At 34.2% G+C, this 13431-nt stretch overlaps 1 protein-coding gene and 1 pseudogene across 7 annotated transcripts in view; one reads left to right on the forward strand and one right to left on the reverse strand.

Annotated features, from left to right (window-relative positions):
- ASCC3 (activating signal cointegrator 1 complex subunit 3) overlaps nt 1–13431 on the reverse strand; it is a 336407-nt gene that overhangs the window by 240586 nt on the left and 82390 nt on the right. The gene's annotated exons all lie outside the window — the stretch shown is intronic.
- On the forward strand, nt 6657–7846 carry LOC102152034 (annotated as a pseudogene).

A 13431-nucleotide genomic window follows, 5' to 3' on the forward strand; every position in this document is an offset into this window, starting at 1 on the left:
TGCGAAGGACCCATACAAAATAATAAATGCAAACATTTACTTCTTTTGATTTAAAAGCAAAACAAAATGACTGATTTGTTCAGTCTCTCTCAATATGTCCAATATTTAAACCAAAGTGTGTGCAGTTGAAAACTCACAACTATCTAATTCTAATGCATTTGGGAGTTGCATACTCACTAAATTTGAAAAATGCAATAGTGACACTTTATATCTATATCTTTATATATAATCCAAAGTATAAAACAATGATAAATTAATCACATAAGGAAATAAAATGAAACACAGGTATCTTTTGAGTTCATATATTGATATTCTAGCTTAGTTAGACTGAATATGACTTTCTTTTTTTTTTTTTTTAATTTTTATTTATTTATGATAGTCACAGAGAGAGAGAGAGAGAGAGAGAGAGGCAGAGACATAGGCAGAGGGAGAAGCAGGCTCCATGCACCGGGAGCCCGATGTGGGATTCGATCCCGGGTCTCCAGGATCGCGCCCTGGGCCAAAGGCAGGCGCCAAACCGCTGCGCCACCCAGGGATCCCTAGACTGAATATGACTAATAAGAGTCCAAGCAAGAAACTTCCTGGGTATATAAAGGAATAGGAAATTCTGTTTCAATATGTTATGGATTTAAAAGTATCTTTTTTTAATAGCAGCCATAATAGTAGGAACAATAACTGCCGATTATATTTATTCAGAACTTACACTGTGATATATATATTTGTAAGCACTTTGATATATTTATTTATAATTCTCAAAACGGGTACCTGGGTGGCTTAGTTGGTTAAGAGTCTGCCTTTGGCTTAGGTCATGATCCTGGTGCCCTGGGATTGAGCCCACCAGGCTACATGCTCAGTGGGGGGATCTGCATCTACCTCTCCCTCTGCCCATTTCCCTACTCATGCAAGTGCGCTAAGTAAATAAAATCTTTAAAAACATTCTATGGTATAGATATTTTTTTCTATATATATATTTTTATTTATTAAAAGGATTTTAACTATTTCAAAAGAGAGAGAGAGAGAGAGAGAATGCACAAGTGGAAGCAGGGGGTGGGGTAGGCACAGTGAGAGGAAGAGAGAAGCAGACTCCTGGCTGAGTAGAGAGCCTGAAAGCAGAGCTTGATCTCACAACCCTAAGACCATGAGCCAAATCAAGAGTTGGATGCTCAGCTGAGCCACCCAGGCACCTCTTGGTACTTTTACTATGTCCTTTTAATAAAGATGAAAATGAAGACACAGAGTGGTTAAATAATTTTTCCTAAGATTTTTCATATGGAAAGTCTTTAGAAATGAAAGCTATAATGCCTTAGAGTAAACAAAACACTGGACAGGATTAATGGCAGAAAATTGGGATGGTTAAATTAATGTCAGAAAAAATAAATTTCAAAACCAAGAGTATTACCAGGATTAAAAACAGTCATTTCATAATGACAATGAAAATAATTCATCAGTAGGGCATAACAGTCCTAAGTATTCATATATCTAATAACAGATCTTCAAAAGTATGGAGCAAAAACTAATAGACATGCAAATAATTTCAACATCCCTCCCAACACTTGATAGAACAAGGTAGGCATGAAAATCAACAAGATTATAGCCGACCTGAACAGCACTATCAACCAATTTGACCTGATTGACATTTATCCATCTAACAATAGCAGAATACAAATTCTCTTCAAGTGTTCATAAAACATTTAAAAAATATACCCTATTTTGGCCCATAAAACAAGTTTCAATAAATTGAAAAATAATTCATATAAAATATGTCATCTGATCACAAAGGAATGAAATTAAATATCCTTAACAGAAATAGCCTTAGGAAATATCCAAATATTCAAATTAAATAATACACTTCCTAAATAACCCATGGATTAAAAAGAAATCAATAGGAAATTAATAAGTATTCTTAACTGAAGGAAAAAGAAAGCTCAACATATGAGAATTTGTGGATGCTGCTAAAGCACTTAGTGAGGAACAATAGCACTAACCACCTATATGAAAAAAGAAGGAAAGTTTCAAGGTTATAATTTCATTTTCCAAAATAAAAAAGGGAAAATTAAAACTAAAGTAAGCAGAAGAAACAGTAAGAATCATAGTGGATATTAATGAAATGGAAAACAGAAAAGCTCATTCTTTGAGAAGATCAACAAAAGTGATTAATCCCTAGCCAACTGAAGACAAAAACTGCTTTCATTTAGAGATGACACGATTTTTTAAAAAAATTTTATTTATTTATTCGTGAGAGATGCACAGAGACAGGCGGAAACACAGGACAGAGGGAGAAGCAGGCTCCCTGTGGGAAGCCCGATGCAGGACTCGATCCCATGTTCCCAGTACTCTGGGATCACCTGGGATCACAACTTGAGGCAAAGGCAGACACTCAATCACTGAGCAACCCAGGTGCCCCAGAGATGACATGATTTCTATACAAAAAAATCTAACAGAATCTATCAAAAATTTCCCAACAGTAATATGTGATTTAAGAAATTCAAATTTTTAAAAAAATTATATTTCTATATATTAGCAAGGAAAAATCTGTTTTTTTTTGTTTGTTTGTTTGTTTTAATTTTTATTTATTTATGATAGTCACAGAGAGAGAGAGAGAGAGAGAGAGAGAGAGGCAGAGACATAGGCAGAGGGAGAAGCAGGCTCCATGCACCGGGAGCCCGATGTGGGATTCGATCCTGGGTCTCCAGAATCGTGCCCTGGGCCAAAGGCAGGCGCCAAACCGCTGCGCCACCCAGGGATCCCGCAAGGAAAAATCTGAAAGTAAATTAAAAATCAATTAAATGAAAAATACATATATACTGAGAACTATATATTTTGCTAGAAGAAATGAAATGTAAGAAAACTCTATAAAAGATGTCAATTCTTCCCAAGTTGATCTATAAGTTTAGTGCAATTCCAATCAACATCTCAAAAGGCTTTTTTACGAAAATTAACAAGCCGATTCTAAAATTCATATGGAAACACAAAGGACCTGGAAGAGACAAAACAATTGTGAAAAAGAACAACATAAAAGAGCTCAGACTAACCAATTTCAAAGATTATTTAAAAACTGGAGGGGATCCCTGGGTGGCTCAGTGGTTTGGCACCTGCTTTCGGCCCAGGGCGTAATCCTGGAGTCCCAGAATCGAGTATCACGTTGGGCCCCTTGCATGCTTCTCAGTCTGCCTGTGTCTCTAGCCCCCCCCCCCCCGCCCTCCCCCGCCCCCCCCGGAATGAATAGAATCTTAAAAAATACAAAAAAACAAAAAACCCTGAAAAAATCAAACCAGCATTATATTAGCATAAAGATAGCATAAATAGATCAAAGAACAGAATAGAGAATTCACAAATAAACTTTCACATATACTGACAATAGATTTTTGACAAAGGCCCTAAAGCCATTACAGATGACAGAGCATAGCATTATTCAATAAATGATGTCAGAACAAATGGGTATCTACAGGCAAAAAGAATAAATTTGAACACATACCTCTCACCATACAAAAATTAACTCAAAGCAGATCACTGACCTAAATGTAAAACTATAAAACTAGTAGTAAAAAAAAATAGAGAAAATATCTGTGGTCCTGAGTTAGGCCAAGATGTCTTATATATACCATAACCTACAAATGAACAAATTGATGAACTAAATTTAATTCAACAAAATGAAAAAAAAAAAAAAAACAATCTTTTGAAGAGACACTGTTAAGAAAATGAAAGAAGCCAGCATGGAAAAAAATCTCTGTGAAGTATATATACATCTGATAAAGGAATTATATCCAAGATACATAAAGGATTCTTTGAACACAACAGTAAGAAAACAATTCAATTTTTAAAATGGGCAAAAGATTTGAACAATCAATTCACCAAAAGAAATACGTGGATGGCAATAAACACACAAAAAGATGCTCAACATCATTAGTCATTAGGAAAATTAAAGTTAAAATCACAATGAGGTAACACTACACACCTATTAAAATGGCTAAAATTTTTAAAAGTGGCCACTTCAAGTGTTGGTAGGAGGATGTGAAGAAACTGGCCCTCATACCTATTACTGGTAGGGATGTAAAATAGTATAACCACCTTGGAAAGCAACTTGGCAATTTTTTAAAAGTTAAACATACAATTAACATATGATCTGGCCATATCACTTCCAGGCTTGAACCCAAAAGAAAGTAGTATATGTACATACAAAAGCTTGTACACAAATGTTCATAGCAGCTTTATTTGTGATACCTTAAGACCAAGAAACAACTCAAATGTTCAAGAGACGAATGAATAAAATGTGGCATATTCATAAAATGGGATATTACTCAGCAATAAATTATTGAGATACAACAACATAAATGAATCTCAAAATGATTGTTGAATAAAAGAAGCTTGACAAAAAAAGAATATATACTGCATAGTTACATTTATATACAAATCTGGAAAATACAAACTAACCTATAGTGACAGAAAGCAGCTTAGTTGACGCTTGGGAGCAGGCGGATAAGTGGAAGGAGAGATTGGAATTGTAGAAGCCCAGGTTAAAATACTGGCTCCACAACTATTTCCACTACAACCCTGAAGATACTTAGTATCTCTGAGTTCTATTTCCACATCTGTAAATTAGTAATGTTACACAGGAAGTTATAAAGATTAATAAAAATTGGCAATATTCATGGAATGCTTATTAGGGGTCAATCACAAGGTAAATCCTTTAAATGAATATCCTAATTATTTGTAATAACCATACCAGACTATTTTATAGATGAAGAAACTGAGACTTTAAAAGACTTATATAAGTTCATACAGCTATAAGTGATGGAGCTAGCATCTGAACTCAGATATTATAACTTCAAAATTGCAGTCTTTAATTGATAAAATTCATAAACCCCTTAGAGGACAAAGTATATACAGAGTAGGTACTTATTAAAAGTGTTGAAATAAAACTAATAGCACCTATTATCATCACTGTCCTATGTCATCTTTGTTTTTATATGAAGCTTATTAAAATAGTACTGGGAATGAATGTTGCAATTTCCAAACAGTTTTTATGGACTCATGACAAGACATACAGAGTCTACTATTTCTAAATTACAAATCTGATGTCACATTCCAGTTTGAAGGTTTCAAAGAATTCTTACTGTCAATCTTAACCATACAGGTTATGAAACACAAAATCTTCTAAGGCACAGAATATGCAGCAAATAGAACCTTTTAAAATGTGAACACTTATTATTTTCCACCACTGTTATTTATATATACTATTCTCTTGAATAGTATTCTATTCTTTGCACCTTTGCACTACATATAATGCCTTTCCTAACTCTGAGAAACTCTTCATTATCATTCGAGTTTAAGATCAAATGTAAACTCTAGTCTTTCCCAATTCCCTAAGCAATTATTACATTAACTTAATTATACTTTTCCATATTTCAACAAATTTTAAGATACTATATCTCTCAGCAACTAAAGGTTCATAGAAACCTCTTTATATATGGTCAGTATAACCCTTAACTACAAATACTGAAATGACTGATTCCTATGTATATCTGACACACTGAATTGAAACTAAAGATTCAGTTTTATTACTTTTTGTATTACCGTAATACCTAACCAAATGCCAGAAACATCATAGGCCTCTAAATAAATTTTTATTTACTTACAGATCGATTAACAGGGGAAAAAAATCTTTAAAAAGATATGCACTTTACATATAGTATCCTCCAAAGAAACAGTAAACTAGATCTACCAAAATGTATAGCAGTTCAGAAAAAACCTATATTCAATCTTGAATAAGAAACTTATTTTGTTCTTAAAGGTTATAGTTCAAGAAAGAAGTAAACTAGAGCACTAGAAGAATATCCTAACAAACTTAGTACATATTGAGGTCTAGAACATCTATTCAACGGTCATTCACTGACCACTTATAAATACACTAAAATCTTATGTCAGTGTAAATATTCATTTTCTTAAGAGAAGTTGGAGAGTGTCTAAAACTATCCTTAAAATATATAGTTTGTGGCTTGAGGGGGAAAATTATATCATTTTAGTTTTTTTTTTTAAAGACTTTACTTATTTATTCGAGAGAGAGAGAGAGAGAGAGAGAGAGAGAGAGAGGCAGAGACACAAGCAGAGATACAGGCAGAGGGAGAAGCAGGCTCCATGCAGGGAGCCTGATGTGGGATTCGATCCGGAGACTCCAGGATTATGCCCCACGCTGAAGGCAGGTGCTAAACCACTGAGCCACCCAGGGATCCCCTCATTTTAGTTTTCTATAATAAAGATAGGACTCCATGATGAGTTATTTGACGGGAAGAAGAGACAGTAAGAAGAATGCCATTAGAGATGAAAGAGAGTATTAGAAAAACACCTAGGGCACCTGGGTGGCTCAGTTAAGCATCTGCCTTCTATTCAGGTCATGATCCTGGAGTCTCTGCTTAGTAGGGAGCCTGCTTTTCCCTCTCCCTTGGCTTCTCTCTCCCTGCTTGTGCTCTCTCTAATAAATAAGATCTTTTTTTTTTTTTAGAAAAACACCTGGAACTAGCCAAAAGTTAGTACAGTTGACTCCTGAACTATGCAGATCCATTTATATGCAGATTTTTTATAGTACAGTACTATAAATGTATTTTTTCTTTCATGATTTTCTTACTGTTTCCTTTTCCCTAGCTTACTTTATTGGAAGAATGCAATATACAACACATACAACATGTAAAATATGTGTTATGTTATTAGTAAGGCGTCTGATAAACAGTAGGCTACTAGAAGGTAATTCTGAGGGAGCCAAAGTTATATAAAGATTTGACCACATGGGAGGCTGGTGCCCCAACCTCCAAGTTGTACAAGGGTCAACTATAGTTGTATAAAGGATATGGAAAGATGGTATAGCAGAAATGATGAAGATAAAAAAAAAGAAAGAAAGAAAGAAAGAAAGAAAGCCATGACCAGACTATGAAGCCCAGAGTACCACAAAAAACTCCTCTACCTCTAAGGGTTTTTTTTTTTTTTTTTTCTTTTTTTGGAAAGACAATGTGAAGAAGTCAGCATAGGAAGCTGACGTCCAGAAAAGTTAAATGACCACTCACGTCCACACTGCTAATAGATTGCAGAAAAGATAGAACCTGAATTCAGTTTATCTTAGTTCCAACTACAAATTACCATCAAATTTATTATTTAATATTACACTATGATTTATTTTGCCCATTAATAAGTCTCTACATTTATTTCAAAAGAACCATTGCAAAAGAATCCTTAAAATACTGTTGCAAGTGAGGGGTGAGGGGTGCAGTTCGCACCTTGGTGTATCTAGGACACTCTGGTGCTATCAGCAGGTACTACCCAGGTAGGTATGGAGGGGCTCTGGGAGGGCCTACATTTTCCAGACAAACTCAGGATCTTCTGTATAGTTACTTGCTGCTGGAGCTGTACAGGATGGGCAAGCAGAAACTGATGAACTGCAGAGATGCCTGACACCTGAAGGATACAAACCTTTTAACCTGGAAACTTGTTGGCTTATGATTTCAATGCTGGGTACAGATACGTCAGGCACAATGGATTTCAATGAATTTAAAGAACTCTGGGCTGTAATGAAGGGTTGGACACAACACTTCATCAGTTTTGACAGTGACTGGAGTGGAACAGTGGATCCTCAAGAACTGCAGAGGGCCCTGACCACAATGGGATTTTGGTTGAGTTCCCAAGCTGTGAATTCAATTGCAAAATGATACGACACCAATTTCAAGATCACTTTCAATGACTACATCACCTGCTGCATCAAAATGCCAGCTCTGACAGCTTTCAAAGATGGGATACTGCTCAACAAGGTGCTGTGAATTTCCCCTATGATGATTTCATTCAATGTGTCATGAGTCTTTAAACCAAGAGGAGGCTGAATGAACAAAATCAACATTCCAACTAGAGTTCTCTTTAGCTCTTAGTCTTTGCCTTAAGTAACGTGTAAACTTGCACTGTTGCTTTTCTTTAATTAGCGGTCATAAAAGTTTATCACTTTAGGTACAACTGAAGTTTTTAGTATTGATAATAAATTCTTCAGAATTTTGCTAATACAATATCAAGTCTCTTACACCTTAAAACTTCCTTGCACCATTGTCAGTGATGCCTTATTTTCTTGTTAAGGCCCTCTGATATAAATTTCAGTGTGTAAAATGTTTAAGGCACATTATACATTTTCATTGTAAGATACTTAAAATCCTTTCATCAGATTCCAACTCTATCTTTCTTCTAGAAAAGTTTTTACCTGGTACTGAAACCTTCATGTATGGAGTATTCTTACAATGCAAATGATTTATACCCACTTGAGTGCAAAAAGACACACACAAAAAAATATGGTAATCCATGTCAAGGTTCACTTTAGTGGAAACTTAGCACAGGCAATAAGGCTTACACATTTTTGATGACCATATGATTGAACAGGAAATGTGAGTGATTATTTTCTGCCTCTTGAAAACTACTGAATCATGTGAGTGGCAAATACTATTTGTTACCAAGTTCTTTGCCATCATCCACCTAGACCTTTGTTATAAAGGTCTTACAAATTATAAGCTATGCAAAAAAAAAAAAAAAAAAAACTGACAAAAAAGTTTTTAACAATTAATAGAATATATAAAAATATTAACTAAGGTTATTTTTGGCTTGTGAGATTCTAGGAGACTTAATTTCCTTATAGATTTGAGTATTTTCTAAGTTTTCAATAATGTGTATACTTTTCTTTTCAAATCAGAAGTTATTTTTTAAAATACTGACATATCCATTTTGATATGCCATGTGTTCACTCTTACGTTAAAAAATATACGCCGCAAAAAAACTGGAAAGAGAATCAAATGTTGATATTGCTACCACTGTAAATCAGAGTCACGAATTTACTTTCTTCTTTCCTACTACTTTTCCAAATACTCTCTGATAAGCAAGTACTGTATTTTTAATGGAAGACAATTTTTTTTTGGATTTTTAAGCCATGTTCTTTTAAGTAAGATTTGGAATCTAATACTGGCTGTGCCTATTCCTGACTATGTGATTTAATCATCTGGATACTCTGTTTCCCTATCTTTGAAAAGGGGATTAATATTTACTGCATGGAGTAGTTCTGAATAGAAAAATTATGTTGGGATAATTAGCACCAATAATGCTTCTGTTTCTTAAATTTCAAACTGGACTGGCTGGCTCTTTCTTGGAAGGGAGCTTAACATGAAACAATGAAACATGAAACAATGAAACAATGAAATTAGTCTATTTTCTCCATGGCAGCAGAATATCTGTCTCATTTTAGCACACAATATGAGAGCTATGATTCAGATGATCAATTAGTTGTCAATCAATGAAAAAAATAAAAACAGTTCTAGGCAAAAATGAATTAATTAATAAAATTAAATTGAAATGAAATGAAATGAAATAAAATACTTTTAGGATGCCTGGGTGGCTCAGTGGTTTAGCACCTGCCTTCGGCCCAGGGTGTGATCCCGGGAGTCCTGGGACCGAGTCCCGCATCGGGCTACCTGCATGGAGCCTGCTTCTCCCTCTGCCTATGTTTCTGCCTCTCTTTCTTCCTGTGTCTCTCATGAATAAATAAAATCTCTAAAAAAAATAAAACCCCAAAAGAACAAAACAAAGCAAATTTAGAAATTACTTAAAACAGCACATCTTCTGCTCCCTTCCCCAAAAGTTTTTTTGTTTGTTTGTTTTTGTTTTTCATTTTGAATTTAGGAACTAAAATAAAGAAATTTAATCAATAAACTTGTTCATAAAAAATAAAAAGAATGTGCAAACACAGCAACTGTAACAGTATCAAAAAATATCAATGGAGAACTCAATATATTTCAAATTGTGTCTGAAAGCTACTGGAACATGTGATAATTAAGTTAATTATTCATAAGAGATTTCTTATAGTTGAATGATATTCAAATTATATACACAAATATCCTAACTGAAAGGTTAAAGAGGAAGAAAAGTGTAGTTATATCAAAACTCTATTTGACTCAAATTTAGAAGTAAATAGTAATAATATTGTTTTATTTATATATCACACATGCACTAATGTCTAATTAAATGGTACTAAAAGTCATTGCTTCCAAATACTTGGTAATCTTCTAATTTAAAAGAAATATATGTATTGATTTTATAAATTAATTAATGCATAAAGCTAAAACTGAAATTATTTTTATCATGTTAGTGTTTACTTTAAAACAGAAAACTGAGTATCTCATGTCTCATTTATCATAAAGGTTTTATGTTCTGCTCAGAGACATTATAAATATATACTCTTCTCCCTTTGAATTAGTAGAAGCATTTTTTTTTTAATTTATCTATTTATTTATTCATGAGGGACACAGAGAGAGCGAGAGAGGCAGACACACAGGCAGAGGGAGAAGCAGGATCCATGCAGGGAGCCTGACGTGGGACTCAATCCCGGGTCTCCAGGATCATGCCCTGGGCTGAAGGCAGCGCTAAACCGCTGAGCCACCCGGGGTGCCCTAGTAGAAGCATTTTTAAAACATAATCAGATCAAAAAATATTTTAAATATTATAAGCTTTATCCTAAATCCCCTTGCTTACATAGATTTTGGATTCCTCAGACTGGTAATCTTTCAGGAATGTCATGACTCATTTATGCAATTTCAGGAAAATACATGTTTCAAATATCTTTCATAAAACACTGGCTATACAGGCTGCAGTGAAGTACACACTTTACTTTAAGAAATAATCTGGATGATACTATTTACCTGGGAGAACAAAAATGTACACTAGATATACTGAATTAACTATTTATAATAATCAAATAAAGTACTTAATACTGCCAATTAAAATGCACTTATTAGGTATTTAAGATGAGCCAGGACCATGCTACTACCCCTTCTACGTTAATGTGAATATCATAAGATTATGTCTAAATTATTCTAACAGTAGAGAATATAATTTCAGCATATATTTAGGAAAAAATCATATAGATACCAAAGACATACATTGTATAATTTTCATAGATTAAGATTTGCCTGGCTCTAGAAAGCACCTGACTTAGGCTCAACATTTTAAAGTAAGAAGAGGGATGCCTCGGTGGTTCAGCAGTTGAGTGTATGCTTTCGGCTCAGGTCATGGTCCCACGGTCTTGAGATCGAGTCCCACTGCCTCTGTCTCTGCCTCTGCCTCTTTCTGTGTCTCTCATGAATAAATAAATAAAATCTTCAAAAATAAAGTAAAAAGAGATGACTGCCATTCAGTATGCTCTAAGCTTTGTTTGCTGGAATCCTACCACTCTGATATCCCTCACAAAGCAAGTTCCCCACCATAAACTACTGAATAGCCATGGGGTTCAAAATTAAACAATTTATATGAATATCTTACATAACATCTTTGAGTTTTCATTAGATAATTAAATATATTAGGTTCTTTCTCAGTTAAAGGTCTTTTACTCATTGCTTGTATGTTCATAAAACCATTTTCAATAATCATTCTAAAATAGATGAATTTAGGCCTTCTTGATATATTAAAGAAAATTTCACCTTTCATGTGCTGGGATCATCACCTGCTCAGCTGGCAAATATTTATTGCTATATTTATTTATTGTTTAAATGGTCAAAAAGGTAGTTACACAACTTGTAATAAAGGTAGGAGAGAGAAAATACATTCGGATTATTTCAAGCACTGATATGACTTAACAGATTATTTCAAACTCTGATATGTATTAATTTTTAATAGATGGTATATACATGAACCAGACCAATGCCATTTTGGACATTGCCATGATGAGGGCTCTGTGACCTGTAACTTATAGCACACAGTCCCCTTCACTTCCTACATTCTTTTCTTTTATTTAACCACATCCTTAAGTACACCCTTGGGACATAACATCCTTGATGTCCCCCTGGAAATACGACACTTATTCTTAAACATTCTCCTCTTGGATGGTCCCCAGCATGTACTCCCAGTCTCTAGGACTATAAAAGCAAGTCTAAAGAGAAATGGGGTTGTAGAGATCTACTCCTCTTGCAGCTATCCAAGACACACTTCTATCTGTAAGTCCCCTTAATAAATAATTTCTTGTCAACTTGGACTTATTGGCCTTTATCTTCAGTCTTAGGGCTCCTACAGCCTTTGGAGGTAGTTTTGCATACACTTCCCCTTCAAAGAAAGTAAATATAATACAGAGGAAGAGATCATTAGCAGTTGGGAAAGGGAGACAGACAGCAGTCATGAAGAAACTACAGTAAGTCATGGTAAAGAGCCTGAATTTTTACTTGTAACATAAGAGAAAGTCTCTGTACGATTTTAAGTATAGGAATGACAAGTATATTTTTTAAAGGTCTACTCGTCTACGATGTGAAGATCAGATTTGGAAATGGTAGACAACTATGCTAATAATACAAGTGAAGAATGATGCATTACATGAGTGAAAAGTGAAGTAGGGGGATACAGATTATGTTTCTGATGTGCAGCTAATAGAATTTGATAATGACTTAAATGTGAGAGTGAGTTAAAAAAAAGATAAATCAAAGACAACCTTTTTCCCTTAAGTAGATGGATGGCAGTTCTGCTGAAGCTATCTATATAAGGGAAATTAAGAGGACAGGCTGAGAGAAGAAAAGAAAAAACACTATATTTTAAGAACTTACTATATGTCCAAATAGAAATCTCAAACAGGCAATTGCATCTGACTTTGGGTGTCAATAGAAAAGTCAAGGATTTAAAAGAAAAAACTCATTTTCAGAGAGTTACAGTGACTTTATACAAGGTTATACATTAGTAGCAGACCTAAAATAAAATTTTAGACTATACTTCAATAATAATTTTTTTAAGATTGATTAATTAATTATTTATTTATTTATTTATTTATTTATTTATTTATTTATTTATTTTTAGAGAGAGAGAGGGAGAGAGAGAGGTGCAGAGACACAGGCAGAGAAAGAAGCAGGCTTCATGCAGATAGCCCAACGCAGGACTTGATCCCGGGTCTCCAGGATCACACCCCGGGCTGAAGGCCGCACTAAACCGCTGTGCCACCAGGGCTGCCCATAATAAAATTTTAAAAAGGAAATGTAAACCAATATGTAAGTTTTAATTTTTTAGCAGAAACATTTTAAAAAGTTTTTAAAAATTGAAATTTTATAAAAATTTAGTTAACCCAATGTATCTAAAATATTCTTTTTAATACATAATAAAAATTAGTTTTCTTTTTTACATAACAGGCCTGGGAAAATAGGTATATTTTACACTTAAACCTCATCCCAATCCAGATTAACCATATTTCTTTATTTTGCTTTCAGTTTTTTAAAAATGAAGTATGGCTGACATATTAATTTCAGGTGTACAACATACAGACTTGATAATTCTATACATTACAATTTGCTTACCATGACAGGTGTAAGCACTATCTGTCACCATACAAAATTATTATAATCTTATTGACTATATTCCCTATGTTGTACTTTTCATCCTGTGGCTTCTTTATTT

Source organism: Canis lupus, chromosome 12 (genome assembly GCF_011100685.1).
Source record: "Canis lupus familiaris isolate Mischka breed German Shepherd chromosome 12, alternate assembly UU_Cfam_GSD_1.0, whole genome shotgun sequence".
In the NCBI taxonomy this organism is placed as follows: Eukaryota; Metazoa; Chordata; class Mammalia; order Carnivora; family Canidae; genus Canis; species Canis lupus.